Source organism: Felis catus, chromosome B2 (genome assembly GCF_018350175.1).
Source record: "Felis catus isolate Fca126 chromosome B2, F.catus_Fca126_mat1.0, whole genome shotgun sequence".
NCBI lineage: Eukaryota > Metazoa > Chordata > Mammalia > Carnivora > Felidae > Felis > Felis catus.
Window position 1 is genome coordinate 28820822 of NC_058372.1, and position 16102 is coordinate 28836923.

General features: G+C 38.5%; 1 long non-coding RNA gene across 4 annotated transcripts in view; it reads left to right on the forward strand.

Moving 5' to 3' along the window:
- The window catches only part of LOC109499610, a 146926-nt gene extending 131434 nt beyond the window's left edge, over positions 1 to 15492 (forward strand). For 2 of the 4 annotated variants that reach the window (XR_006597638.1, XR_006597640.1), the window contains 4 exons: positions 1931 to 2051; positions 5137 to 5293; positions 10273 to 10470; positions 14771 to 15492. This is a non-coding gene — a long non-coding RNA (uncharacterized LOC109499610). The remainder of the gene's footprint in view (positions 1 to 1930; positions 2052 to 5136; positions 5294 to 10272; positions 10471 to 14770) is intronic. The other 2 variants (XR_006597639.1, XR_006597641.1) reach the window with 1 other exon arrangement.
- The last annotated feature ends 610 nt before the right edge of the window (positions 15493 to 16102 follow it).

Here is a 16102-nt window from a genome sequence, read left to right on the forward strand (position 1 = left end):
GCTGTTTCAATAAGCATTCCAAAGACAGAATATATAGGACTTAAATGGTTATCTCAAATTGAAGGGAAAATCCGAGGTAACTGAGTTTTCTGGCCTAGGTGATGCAGAGATAGTGTACCATCCATGGTGAATGGATAAGTCAGAGAGGATGTGGTCTGGATTTAAAAATGTTTACTTTTGAGGCTGTTGAGTACCAGAGGAAGAGTGAGTGTTGAGCTCAGGAATGAGAACAGAGAGAGTTTTGGGTCATTTACAAGGAGTGATTATTGAAACAGGGAGAATAAACACATCCCCTAGGGCAGAGATTCTCAAACTTTAATGTGCTCAAGAATCACCTGGGAGTCGTGGCACAGTTACCTAATACATGGTACATATTTAATAGATTTCCTTTCCTAGCAGATAATGCTTGCATAGTCTTAAGGTGTTGATATAAAGAAATGAACATCAAGGGTTTTTTTAACTAAAAAAGGGGGTGCCTGGGTGGCTCAGTCGATTAAGCCTCCAACTTCAGCTCAGGTAATGATATGGCTCGTGGGTTGGAGCTCCACATCGGGCTCTGCACTGACAGATCAGAGCCTGGAGCCTGCTTTGGATTCTGTGTCTCCCTCTCTCTCTGCCCCTCCCCCACTCACACTCTGTCTCTCCCTCCCAAAAATAAATAAATACTAAGAAAAAGAAATGAGCAATATAGGAATTTTAGGAAATATGTATGATGTCTATTGCTTGATTATTTTAAATACACAGCTATTTTCTACCTTTCCAATCATACCAGATAGGCATTAACCTGTTTACTATAATACTTATCCTAACCCTAAGTTATGTGGGCTGAGATCTACTCATTCTTCATTATTCAAGTGTTAAGAATGTGGACTTTGGAGCTGTGAAGATTGGGTTCGCACTTTGCTACCTGCAAAATATGATCTTGGGCAAGTTACAGATTGCAGCCTGGTCTCTTCCTCTGTAAAAAGGGGATAACAGATATATGCACCTCATAGGGCTGATGTGATGACATAATAGTACAGCAATTACCACCTACATGTACAAGGACATTTTAGAAACTGTTGGTTATGAGTTTTATCATTGGTTAGCCCTTGGGGGGAGGGGAACTCTACAGAGAAGCTGCAGGAAGAGGTCCTGGTGAGTCAGAAGTTTCTGAGTGGTTCCTTGAGTCAGGACAGGAGCTCCATGCCAGCCTGTGCTACATCAGAAGCTCATAATGATACTCTGTCTGAAACCCAACCACGTTGCCATGGGTTGACAAGCAGAGGTTCCTTTCAAACCTTCTGGCTACTTGGTCAAGTTTCTAATTTGGGAAATTACAATAATCCATGGGAGAATTCCCCTTCCATTCCAGTTGGCCAGAGAAATGAGCATTGTCATCACTTTCTATTCTAACTGTTGTCCAAGACTGGTCTTTGTAGGGGGTGGCGGGTGGGGAGGAGATGCACTGTGTTCCTCCTGGTGGCTAGAAACCTTCAAAGAAACCGTATGGTCTGTAAGGCTGAAAAGCTGAAAATTCAAGCTAACAACCAGGCTTCTTTCTGATCTACAATTCAGATAACTGCCTGACCTGATGTGTTTCTCCTTACTTGACCCATCAGTTATTTTACTGATTCAGTCAATTTTTCTTCATCCTCTTGTCCCAGCCCATGACTTCCATTTTGATCATCAGCACAGCATAATAAAAGCTGACATTTAGTGAGAACTTTCCGTGTATCAACACTATGCTTAACTCTTTGAAACATAATCTCAATCCCTATAGCATCACTTATGAGAAAACTATTATTTTCATTTCCATTTTTCAGGTGGGGAACTTGACACTGGAACTATTTGGGTCATTTACCCAAGAGCACATCACTGCTGGTGTATATATTTGTAGGTGACCGCAAGGTTTTAATTAATTAATTTAATTTAATTTAATTTAATTCAGGTTTAAAATTCCTGAAGGCTTAAGACATCCATTCATCCAAAATCAAAAAGAGAAGACAAAGATGTATGAAATAGTTAAATAGAGTATAAAGAAAATAAACAGGACCAGCACAGGAGGCCAGGTAACCTGGGAGTTGGCAGAATGGGATTCCAATGGATGGAAGAAGGAGTAGGAGGATGATAACTGTGATAGGATGGGAGGGAAAAGGCAGCTGTAGGAAGGAAAGGGCTGGGGTTGAGAAGACAGAATGAGCAAAGGCTTTCACATTGTATTAACATGAAGAAGGCATACAAGTGTTGCTTCAGGAACAAATGATATGTTCCTGCATTATTAAGTTGTATTCATTTTTGCTTACTGAAGAAGCAAAAAAATTGGTTACTCAAAACTATTGTTTTCTATGTTCTGCATTCTAGGTAGAGGACACACAATTCATATCAATGAGAAAATTTCTATACATTGTGTTTGTGAGAGAGCCTTCTCTCACAAAGATGAAGGAGAGAGAAAAGGAAAAGACTAAGTTTTCAAAGGATCTGTAAATCTTTCAATGTTTTTAAAGGACAAAAACATTAATTTCATCAGGGACATTTTTGAGTTTTTGATGAACAAAGGGAAGGTCTGAGTTGAGTAGGGAGTGGGAGACTGAGGAAGGGGCTAATGGGGAGGAAATTGGGGGGCAGGTGAGTCAGTGGGACACAGAGTGGAGAGGTGGGGGAGAGGAACTCTGCAAAAGATGATAGCCTGATAGTGAAATAGGCTGGTGGGAAGGGTAGAGGGAGCATGTATTTTGGTGTGTGAACATATCTACTGCTAGTCCCTCTTACATTGAACCTGCAATATTTTGCCACACACCTAATATCTTGGGCAATGGTGTTGGAGTATGGGATCCACACAAAAGGGATCAGTTCCACATTCAGATCTGTGTAATGGAGAGTAATGAAAACAGTGTGAGAACTGAGACCCAAGGGAGAGTGTGAGCTCAGAAAGTACTGGTGTTGGAGCCAGCAGTGGCCAGGACAGTCCCTGCATCCTGAGAGACAAAGGCATTTGAGGGGCTACTGGACTTCCCACAAAATGTAAAGAGACAAAGCTATTAAACAAATTTCAATTTCAAAGATAGGGAGACCTCAGCTGACACTTGGCCCTTCATAGATATCAATGTAGAAATATCCTATAATGTTAGATTATTATTCACACAAAATAACTGCTGTTTTGGTTTTGCTGTTTTTGCTTATACCTGCTTTCTCTAATAAAAAGTCAGTTAGAAACTGACTAGGGAGTAACTGGTACTTTCATTATTTATGGCTTGGTTTCATGACATATATGGTCTTCTTCCCTTTCTCTTTTTACTGATCTCAACAGTATTTGAAAATTGGTATGCAATGTAGCTATTTACACAGTGGTCAACTTTGTAATTTCCCCTTTCACATAGACAGGCTCCTTTATGAGCCAAAGAAAAATTCCTACCCTCTCTTCTTCTTTTCCTGTGTTCCTGAGTCCATGGTCCCTGTACATCTTGTTCTCACCTCTCTGGTAAACAGAGTCATGGGCATAACCTCACCCATCCCTGCCCTCCCAGGACAGTTCTGTGGTTGAGCTTCTCACACACCTCTATTGACAATCGATGTGACAGCTCCAACCTTTTGCAAAATTCTAAACCATTGACCAGCTCCCCAAACCCCTTCCCTACCACACACACCCAAACCTGAATTATTCTGAGAACTGTTGATTCAGATTTCAAATGAGGACACATGAGTAGAAAAGAATAGAGCTAAAGATAATGATCGAGGCTGAATTCTCTAAACTCAAATGAAAACACCTTTGATGTGGTTTATTATTATTCCCACTTTACAAATTAGGAAACTGAAGCTGCTTCTGCCTAGGAGGGGGAAGGCAGAAGGAAGAGAATGTTGTAAGTGTCCTACCAAACCTCCCAGATGGAGACACTGTGGCATGTCCCCAACCTTGCCCCAGCAGCTATGGGATGAAGCAGAGAAAAGCCCTCACCTTATCAAGAGCACTTTGATTTCTTTAGAACTCAGCTTCTAAAGAAGTTCTTCTAAGAAGAAACTTTTCTTCTTCCTAGGGGACTCCCAGAAGAATTTACATATCCTGGCTATTTGAAAAGGCTCAGGGTATGGGCCAGGTCAACTCAAACAAGCCAGATGGCAGCCTGGGGCTGAATATGGGGGGCTAGGAGACACAGAAACACAGAACCTACTGCACAGGAGACACCAAGAAATTTTTGTGAAACTCTCAATAGACTCTTGCTGCTCATCTAGAGGCAATAAAACTACCCAAAGGAAGATGCGGTCAGTGGAGGGCTGGTTCCCAGTTGACCTTTTGGTTTCAACTAGCTACCTTGCTTAATTTCATTGCTACCTAATAACGAACAAAACACAAAGCCACTCTGTGCTCTTCTAGTATGCCTGTACTCTTCATAAGAAAAGTAATAAGAAATTTTAGGTTCCATAGAGAGAGTATATATAAGACAGGGAAGAACCATACAGTTTGGTATTAGGAGACATTGTTTGAATATTCTATTTGTGTGACCTTGAGCAAGTTACCCTACCTCTTTGATTGTATTTTTAGATCTATAAAACAGGAGCAAAGCTATCTATCTCAAACTAACTGTGAGGATTATCTTAGGTCATGAAAAGAGTTGAGGAGCTGCAAAACACGCATTAAATAATTTAATGTGTCAAGGATTGAAGCAACAGAGCTCACCTCAGGGCCTATTGAAGTACAAATAGGAAGTTTGTCTTTAGCTTCCTTTTTCTGAAAATTTATTCCCACTTAGTGGTTTCTTCTGCACAGTTCAGGCACCAAGTGTCTGGATATATTGCCTACTTCACTGGCTGTCAAGAAAAATATCATTAGAAATTATTGCCATGTTCTATCAGAGTGGGAAGATTCTTGCTTCTCAAGGTGGAGTGCCTTTCTGGGCAGGTGCGTAGTCACTGCATAATCAAGGCACATTTTCACAGAGCATCAGTTTTACTCCATGATAAATCACTTCAAACATTGTTTTTATATTTGAAAACACTTAGACATATCAGGAAATAAAATACAGAGCTCATTAGAATTTTAAAAGATTAAAAAAGGAACCTTAACAAAATGTTCCCATTTAAGACAGGCATTTCAAATGATTTTCCCATGGTCTGAAGATGTTTAATTTCTGGTACTACCTCCTCAATTTATTTGACCAGAGAGAAGATTGGAACCTAGAGAATTGAAGAGAGTTGCTCATCTCCTTGCTATCTCCTCCCACAAGAAGAGCTCCATGAGAAGAGATTTATGTCTGTCTTGTTCTGTGATGTATCCCCACTGCCTAGAACAGTGTCTGGTAATGACAGTGGACATTCAGTAAGTACTTATTGAACAACTAAATTAACTTTAAGTGGAAAGGTGAGTAGGAAATCCTCTGAATTTCCTAGGGGATACACACAGTAACTTAAAGAATGGGTCATGACACTTCTAGGAGTAGGTCAAGATGAAATTTTTGATATCCAGTTCTGGCCCTGTAAAATAAGAGTCTTTTTTTCTGTGGTAAAACTGACCCAAGCATTTCCTTAGAGATGAAAATCCCTTATTTCCGTAAGACCCCCATTAGACCAGTAAATACACTAAAATATTCAGAAACTATTTATCGCAGCGAGACCAGGAAATACACTAAAATATCCAGAAATTATTTCTCATGGTGAAAATAAGAGTGAGTTTCATCACCTATAATTTTTTATAATGAGCTTATATCACTTACAAAACAAGATTTATTAACTTTATAGTATGTATATGTATTAGCAAAAGTGAGTGCTACCCAAATGATGTGTCTGTGCTTTTCTTTCATGCCAAAACAAGGCATTTTGTCATCCCCAGGGAACACTGCTTTGTGTAGTGCTGGCCTCATTCTCATCCTCAGAGGGACTCACACCAGCTTGATGGCTGACCCTGCCACATAGGTAGGTGGTTTAACAGTGTCCCCAGCCCTCCAAGATTTGGTTAGAAATAAAAACAGGTGGCTGACATATAACTAAGCCATGACAGCCTTAACAGAACTTTCCTCGCTCTTCAGGTCTAATTCATACCTGTGCCACACTTTCTTCTTTTGCAGAGCTCTATTACTTGTCTCTCCTGAAGCATTTCCTTTCATGGCTGATATTTCTCTTCACCAGAACTCGGAGCTCTGTCTTTGTGGAGTATAAGGAACAAAGACACTGAGAGTTTTGTTTTGTTTTGTTTTGTTTTGTTTTGTTTTAGGGAGAAGACAATATTTGTTAGGGTAAGACCATCCTAGATTGCTTGGGATGGGGAAAGTAAAGCTTCAGTAATTTCTGGTTGCTCTGCAAAAGTAGCTCATAGGAACTTAAGAGTGGGGGCTAGGAAGGAGTTGAGGAAAAAGAAGGAAGACAGAGAAGGTGCAGAGCTACATAGCAGAAGATTGAGGTCTGGAGCAAAAGGCAGGCAGGTCTATGAGAAATTCTTAGACTGGGGTTGATGAAAGATTTTTAAAAATAGAACTGTCAAAAAATAGGGCTGCCTACTATTTGATTTTTAGGTCTGTATTTCCAACCCTCTCTAAAGACTTAAAGACATATAAATGCCTTATGTAGGAGATTTTAGGGGACACTGGGCAAAAGGAACTGTCAAGTCAGAGCCTGCCCAGGATAGGAAGGAGAATTTGGCCATGGGAGGTGAAAGGCAAGGAGGGGTCTTAGTAGAGCAGATGTGTAGAGGCATATGTGACTTCTGAACACATAATATACCAAAAGGTCTCGGTTCTTTCTGAGAGGTTCAGCCATATTTTATTTAAACTTCAGAGGAGAGTGTGACTTTAGCTTATACTTGAGTTCCACTTCCAGGTATATTCCTCAGAATAAGAAGAGTTTAAATTCTGTGGAAATTCTAGAACTTCCCTTTTACATTTAAACAATATTCCTCTGCTTCCCTATCCTGAAATCCTTATGAGGAGTATTTAAGCACATTTTTATTTCATTCTATGAGTAAGGGAACAACTTAAGTCAACAAGTATTTATTACACATTTGCCTTGGGCTTAGGCCTATAGAAAAATAAATATCACTTTCCTTAATGATCTTATAACCTAACTGAGAATATGGAATAAAACAAATGCAAGATTTGGTGACATCTGTTTAAGTGTCAAGTCCTAATTTGTATGTTGGAGGTGGGGAAAGATGCTAAGAATGACAGAATTTAAAGAAAGGAAAGATCTGGCAGACTAGAGGGGACCTGGAAAAGTTTTTCTGAGAGAGTGGGACTTGAAGAAGAATTTGAGGACTGACTACTGATGTAGAGATCCCTGCATACCAGAGCTTCTCAACCTCAGATTTATCAATATTAGGGGCTAGAAAGTTCTTTGCTGTGGGGTCTGTGCTGTGCATTGTAGAATGTGAGCGATTATTCCTGGTCTCTACCCTCTAGACGCCAGTAGCACCCACTCCCCAGTTGTGACAACCAAAAATATCTTCAGACATTGTTACATGTCCCCTGGGAATAAAATTGGCCTCAGCTAAGAGCCACATTGTGAATAAAGGAAACAGCATATGAGTTTCAGGGAGAAAGAAAGTTGTTTGACAAAGGTAAGTTCTTGTGCAGACCTCCCTACAGGTCTCTTGCCAGCCCATAGGCAACTGGGGCCCTGGGAAACAGTGTGTGACAACACATCAAGAAATCATTGGTGGCCATTCTGTTCAGAAAAGTTTCGTGACAGTAGCAGTTACTTCTGAGCTTGACACACCTCTCTCTGGTGTCAATGGCCTGATTAAATATTGGGGATAGGAGGAAATACATATGGATGCACAAAAACATAGTCAATTAGCAGAGAACCATGAGTTCCAAGCCAAAAATTTAGACTTGCTCTACTCAATAGTACATTTCTGATATATATTCTTAACATATTTCAGAGAGATTAATTTGACAGTAATATTCCCAGTTGGGTGCAAGGATAGACCAGGGCTTCCTTTCTTATAGATTATGGATAGGGCCCAGAAAGTCTATGATCCTGAAATTATAGCCATTATTTTGTGGATTTATTTATCCTTTTGAGGAGAGATTCTGTAAATTATATCAGATCCCCCAAAAGTTGGGAACTCTTAGTTTCAACTGGAATCAAAACATGAAACAAGGACATCAATGAGTATCCTAATGGAATAATCCCTCCCTCCATCTAACCCCCCCCCCCACTTCCTACAAGTACACATCCATTCTATAAGCATTCACTGACCACCCACCATGTGCCAGGTACTGGGATCATAGGAGAAATTGAAAAAGGACCCTGCCCTGAGGAGTTCATAGGCAAGGATACATGCAGGTATTTAATGAAGTATACATAGGCGAATCCAGAGGATCATAAAATAATGAAACATTTCTGAAGGTGATATCTGAGCTCTGTCTTGCCAGTGGACATGACTAGTTAGAAAATGCATGAGTTAAGAGGAACCTACAATTGCCAGTGGCCAAGAAAATGAAAAAGGAAAGAGCAGATCTAAGAGTTGCCATGAAGGAAGTTTCTCATCAATACTGTGACTTGATGACTAATCACATATGAAGGAAGGAAGACTCGGGGGATGGTGAGTCAAAAATTATGCCAAAGGTTCAAGCCAGGAAGAGAAGAGACTGGAGACAGTAAGTAGGGGTTGTGTTTTGAGAGGGAAGACATATTGAGTTGGAGACAATGAGATAATATTTAATTTCAGAAAATTCCTTGAGGGAAACTGGGAATGCAAAACTGATGTTAGGGAGTGGATGGGAGAAGAGATAGGCAGAGTGGAAAAAGGTCTGTTTCCTTAAATGATAATGAAGGGCACTAGGGGAACCAGCTTGCTAAGGCTATGGTTTTTCTAGCTACTTTTTTATGGGCTTTTGTGGATCCCAGAAATATATTTGGGGTAAAAATAACAATCTCACAACATAGCCAAAATTTCTGATTCTAGATTTGAATAAGTAGTTGAATATTAAGTAGTACCTGAAGTAGTGAGGGCAAGGGGTGTTAGAGCATTAAGATAGGGATGGAGGCTAGACTCCTGATTTGTTTGAAACAAATTCACAGGCAAGGTTGAAATTATGCCACAATCAGGGACCAGTGAGGCATCAGAATGTAGTGAAACTATGAGAGACTTTCCAGGACCATTCTTCATTTCCTTCTGGTGTAAGTGTGGCCACTCCTCCAAATACTTGGTGAGAGAAGGTGTCTTGGAGTCTAGGCTCTGATGTCCACTAAATCAGAGTTGTTCCCATCTGCTCAGTCAGTTGTAAGTGCCATTCATCTGGCATATCTCCAGCTAGGTCGAGAAACATGCATCAGGCACATAGCGTGTCACTGGAATTTTGCTCTGTATGGAAGATATGATGATATGAACACACACACACACACACACAAGAAACTCACAGCCCATGATAGAGGGGAGAACAGGGAACTACAAGACTCCCAAGGGAGTGGACTGTGTTGGGCAGGAAAGACTTTCAGAAGGATGGGACTTGAATTGAGCCCAGAAGCTTGAACGGTCATTAGGTATGTCAAAGGAGTAGAAAAGAAGGCAAATTCAGACAGAAGAAACAACAAGAGTCACACTTTGAAGGCACAACAGCTTAGCAATAATGATAAAAGGAGAGGAAGATGTTATGAATATCATGGAATAGATATAAAGCAAAAGTCATGTAACCAGGAGTGATATTCAAATATTCAACAACTGATAAGCAAGGAAACTGACCCATCAGAATAGAGATAACCCAATCAGAAAGATGAGACCTGTAGACAAGATAACCAAATCAGAAGGATGAGACCTGTAGACAAGCAACAGAATTCTCATGCCACCAGCTAGGAGACATCACAAAGGACGTCCAGAAAACTGAATGGATGATGTTCATTTCAAATATTAAATAGTATATGAACAGATTGCTTTCTGTTACAGAATATACATTCAATAAAAATGTGTTTAATTAATGTGAAAAGATGGAAATATATACTGGGTGAATTTTTGGCTTATCAATTTAGAACAGTGTTACTTGGAAAGGCAAGCAGAGCCTAGGGGACAAAAGAGAAGGGCCTTTGCTTTTTCCTGAGTGAGGAGGGAGCAGGGAGACTTGGGCAAGAAACTTAACCTCCCAGTGCTGTAGTTTTTTCATCTACATAGAGGGCTGATAAAATCCACCATAAAAGCTAGTGTGAGAATTAGACACAATATGTGTAAAGCCCCAGGCATAGAGAAGATGCCCAAGAATAATAACAATAATGAAAACATAATTTAATTTAATTTAATTTAATTTAATTTAATTTAATTTAATTTATATGTCTCTATTAGAATTTTCATATCAATTTTAATTCACACAGGTACACATACATTAAAAAAAGCACAGAATTTGAAGGACTCTCTACCTCTTCCCAAAACTTATTATGTAAGTCAAACTTTAAGATTTCCAGTGTGGTAGAGAGAAAGCCCAGAGTATATGTGCCTACACTGGCTGCTTGGCCAGGCTGTGGATGACAGGCCTTATTCCTCAGGAGGAACTGCATATCTGGATTTGGGAGGTGAGAATTCTATCACTGAAGCACCAATGCCATAGCTAGATTTGTATGAGAGAGATCCCTATTTGTTTAAATGGAAGCAATTCATTCTTTTTTTTTTTAATTTTTTTTAACGTTTATTTATTTTTGAGACAGAGAGAAAGACAGAGCATGAATGGGGGAGGGGCAGAGAGAGAGGGAGACACAGAATCAGAAGCAGGCTCCCGGCTCCGAGGCATCAGCCCAGAGCCCAATGCGGGGCTCAAACTCACAGACCACGAGATCGTGACCTGAGCTGAAGTCGGACGCTCAACTGACTGAGCCACCCAGTCGCCCCTCATTCTCTTTTTAGAGGACAGGATGGGTGAGGGTAAAGCCACTACCTAAAGCTGTATCATGTTCACTAACAGCCTGAAGGGTCCCTTCCAGATACATCAGAATGTAAATAAGTACATAAAATTATAGGTGTATTCTCCTCCATTATGTGCTTACAAATATACAATATAGCTAAAACATAATTTATTTAATTGTTTGCTCTTGATGGAAATCTAAGTTGTTCCTAATTTTCACTGCTTCATTGCTGCTGGTGTTCATGTTTGTACATGTTTTTGCAAACTTCTGTGAGTGTATCCCTATAATATATTTCTACAAGTTGATTGCTGAGAAAAAGTGTATACACCTTCTATATTTTGTTATATATTCCTAATGATCCTCCAGAATGTTGTACAAATTTAAACTCATATAAAAATTATGACAGGCCAGTGTTTCTTAAAACCTAGTATACAGAAGAATCACTGGGAGCTTGTTAGGAGTGGCCACTGGCTGAACTGCACCTGCCCAGAGATTTTGATTGTTGTCTGAGGTGGGCTCCATATATGTGTTTTGTTTGTTTGTTTGTTTGTTTTAATTTTCACACAGTAAGTGACTTTTGAGGAGGTGGAGTATGCAGTTCTGTGACTTTTAACACAGGTAGTAGATTTGCATAACCACCTGATGGTGTAACAATCAGAATACAAAAGAGTCTCATTACCCTAACATATTTCCTCATGCTATCAAGTTATAGTTGCACCCTAACACCATCTCAAATCCCTGGTGAACACCAATCTTTTCTCTCTCAAAATTGATTTTTTCTTTTCAAGCCTAGACTAATTTTGTATGTAACCTTTTGAGACTGGCTTCTTTCACTTGGAATAATGCCCATGCAATTCATCCAAGTAGTTGCCTATATCAATAGTTTCTCCTTTTCATTGCTAAGCAGTAATCCATGGTGTAGGTGTGCCATAGTTCATTCAACCATTAAAGGACATCTAGGTTGTTTCCAAGTTTTGGGGATTGCCTTTTAAATAAACCCACCAAATGATTCTGATGCAAAAAGTCTTCAGATCATGCTTGAAAAGTGGATACTAGCAATCTTTAATTTTCGTTCATCTGGTAAGTGGAAATGCTACCTTATAATTAGAGTTACATATACCTGATCATCAGGAAACTGAGAACCTTTTAAAATGCATATTAGCCATTTGCAGTTCTGTGAATTGCTTACTCATATCCTTTGCTGAGGATCCATTTGTTGAAATTGAGTTGTTTTTGCTTTTTATATTGACTTTTAGGAGACTTTTATGTTAAGAATTTTAACCACTTATATTTTATCTATTTTTCATTTATTTGTTTATTTATTGCAGCCTGCTGCTATTCTATTGTGTTTTGATATGTTGAGGAATAATCAGGGTGGCTCACATTGATGAAAATTCCTACCCATTGTAACCTCAGATAGGATTCCAACAAAGGAACTGGCAACAGGATGGTCTATCTAGATAACTTAAATGGACCATTTTGAAACATACCACTTCATCCTCCCTTGCTATTGATTAATATACTTCCTCTTCTTTGTCCAATAAGCTATTAAGCAGTGAAATAAACTGAAAAAACACAACCTACTTTCAGCTGTATTAGTTTGTTTGTTGTTTTTGTTTTTTTTTTTTTTTGGTTGGCCCATGAACTCAGGGATAACTAGAAGTTTTTGTTTTCTAATATGAAATTTATTGTCAAATTGGTTCCCATACAACACCCAGAGCTCATCCCAACAGATGTCCTCCTCAATGCCCATCACCCACCCTTCTCTCCCTCCCACCCCCCATAAACCCTCAGTTTATTCTCAGTGTTTAAGAGTCTCTTATGGTTGATGCATAAGGGCACTTTTACCCCAATGTTTATAGCAGCACTTTCAACAATAGCCAAATTATGGAAAGAGACTAAATGTCCATCAACTGATGAATGGATAAAGAAATTGTGGTTTATATACACAGTGGAATACTACATGGCAATGAGAAAGAATGAAATATGGCCTTTTGTAGCAACATGGATGGAACTGGAGAGTGTTATGCTAAGTGAAATAAGTCATACAGAGAAAGACAGATACCATATGTTTTCACTCTTATGTGGATCCTAAGAAACTTAACAGAAGACCATGGGGGAGGGGAAGGAAAAAAAAGTTAGAGAGGGAGGCAGCTGTATTAGTTTTGATTCTACGTATTAAAGGATCCTTTATGTTTTACCTGTAAGTTTATGATCCATTTTGAGTTATCTTTGGTATAGGTATGAGGTGTGAATTGAGGCTCATCTTTTGGCATATGGATGCACAGTTATCCCAACACTGTTTGTTGAAAAGACTCTCCTTTCTCAAACTGTTTATATATCTTTGTCAATAGTCAATTGACCATATTTGTTAGGTCTATTTCTGGAGTCTCTATTCTAATTCATTGATCTTTTTGTCTATCTTCAGGCCAATACCACACTATTTTCATGAGTGTAGCTATTGATATAGTAATTCTTAAAATCAAGTAGTGTGAGTCATCCATCTTTATTCTTATCTCTTTATTTTAGTTTTGCTAAAATATTTTTGGTATTAGGTATTTAGACATGACATTTTTCTCCTATTTCATTTTTAAGTTGTTTTTAATGTTTACTTATTTTTAAGAGAGAGAGTGAGACAGTGTGAGCAGGGAAGGGGCAGAAGAAAGGGAAACACAGAATTCAAAGCAGGTTCCAGGCTCTGAGCTGTCAGCACTGAGCCTGGCATGGGGCTCGAACTCACAAACAGTGAGTCAAAATTGGCTGCTTAACCTGCTGAGCCACCCAGGTGCCCTCCTTCTATTTCATTACACAATGACATCAGAAGCCACCATAATCCTTAACAACATTAAGAGTAATTCCATATTATCCTCTAATTCTTGGTACCTTTTCATATTTCTAGAAACAATTATTTTTTAACACTTATTTTCTGTATTTTGTGTATTCTTGCCTTTTTTGTCATAGCTTAACTGACCATATATACATTAGTTTATTTCTGAGCTCTCTATTCTATTGCATTGATTTGTGTGTTTAGTTTTTGTGCCAGTACCATAGTGTTTTGATTACAACAGCTTTGTCATATACCTTGGAATCTTGAGTTGTAATACCTCCACCTTTTTCTTCTTTCTCAATATATTGTTTTGGCTGTTTGGAGTCTTCTGCAGTTCTATACAAATTTTAGTATTATATGTTCTAGTTCTGTGAAAAAATGTGTTGGTATTTTGATAAAGATTCGGTTATAGGCTCCTCAAAAAGTTAAAAATATAGATACCATATGATCCAATAATTCCACTACTAGGTATTTACCCAAAGATAATGAAAACACTAATTCAAAAAGATACATGAACCCCTTTGTTTATTGCAGCATTATTTACAATAGTAAAAATATGGAAGCAACCTTATTGTCCATTGATAAATAAATGGATGAGGAAGATGTGGTGAATACACACACACATACACACACAGAGAAGAATATTACAAAGCTATAAAAATGGATGAGATCTTGCCATTTGCAACAATGTGGATGGACCTAGAGGACATTATACTGAGTGAAATAAGTCAAACTGAGAAAGACAAATATCACATGATTTCACTCATTTGTAGAATCTAAAAAACAAAACAAGTGACTAAAAAAACAAAAAGCAGAATCAGACCTATAAATATTGAGAATGACCTGATGGTTACCAGAGGGGAGGAGGGAGGAAGGAAGGGCAAAATGGGTGAAGTGGTGTGGGAAATACAGCCTTGTAGTTATGGAATGAATAAGTCATGGGAATAAAAGGCACAGCATAGAGTATATAGTTGATGATATAATACCATTGTATGGCAACACATGATAGCTACACTTGTAGTGAGCATAGCATAATATAGAGTCAAATTGCTGTTGTACACCTGAAACTAATGTAACATTGTGTGTCAACTATACTCAAATTGAAAAATTAAAATAAAATATTTTTTGTTTCTCTCTCCCATTAAGATCTCTACCACCTTTCTAGAAGAGAATACAACAAAACAAAGTCATCTGCCATTACGCATCACATTTCTTCTTATTACTTCTTACCACATGCAACTGCATCACAGAAACCTCAGCTAATATCTATCACAGAGTGCAGAAGGACAATGAAATTTCTGATAACATATGAATTTTAATTTCACCGTAAAATAACTAGGCTATCTTGTACTTGCTGATATTTTGTTCTCACATGAAATTCAATGCATTAAAATCTTAAAAATCAAATACCAATTTTAGCTCTGAATTGCTTTGTGGTTTTGAAAATATTCTCTCAGCATCTAACTAATCTTCTTATGAGAATTATTCTCCCTCTGAATCCAAGCTTGAGATTAATAAAGCACAAGAAGTTATACCGAAGGTATTAAGTATACAAAAAATGCCCTTAATGTGTGGCTTTAGGGGGAAAAAAGGCAATACTATAGGCATCATAGTCTATTTCTGGTATCACAGTAAGTAACATAGGACAAGCACATAGAACTCTGTCCCTAAAAAGGTCAAGAAAATCCATGTATCCAGAATGAAAGAAAACCCATGTATCCAGAATAATAGAATAAAAGAATGATCAGAGATAAGCTGAATCATGTTGCAGTTAAAAAGGGGACTGGGGAAATTTTCTCAATCTCGTTAGTATGCTCAAGAGGTTTAAAGTAGAATTAGAAAAAGGAAACAAAGAGGAGAGAGAGGAAGGAAAACCAAGCAGATGTGCATTAAGGAAGTTACTTTTTTGAAACGTGCAAGGTGTTCCTCTGAGTGGCATCCGATCTGGAAGACTAGTCACAACGTTCTAGGGAAATTGTGCTCTGCCTGTGTGTAGGAGTCATTCGTCAGTGGGAATGCCCCAAGGTGCTCCACTTCTTAAAAATTCATTAGGTAAAAAGTACAGACAAAATTTGTAATCCTCACACCCCTAGAGCGATCTCAGATAATAATTTCACTTAGGAATCATGTCCTGCTATAATTATGATTTAACTCAAATAAAAATTAGTCATATTTGTAGAGTATTTACCATATCCTGATAATCAAAGCACAGTATATGTATTAATTATTTAATCCTCACACAAACAACTCTAAAATGTGGATACTATTATTATTCTTATTTTATAGATGAAGAAACAGGCCCAGAATCTTGCCAAGTCACCCAGTTAAAAAGTGGCAATGCTGAAGTTTGAAGTTAAGTCTCTAAAACCAGAGTACACAGAGCACCTGGGTGCTCAGTTGGCTAAGCACCTGATTCCTGGTCCCAGCTCAGGTTATGATCTCATGGTTTGTGAGTCTGAGCCCCATATTGGGCTCCAT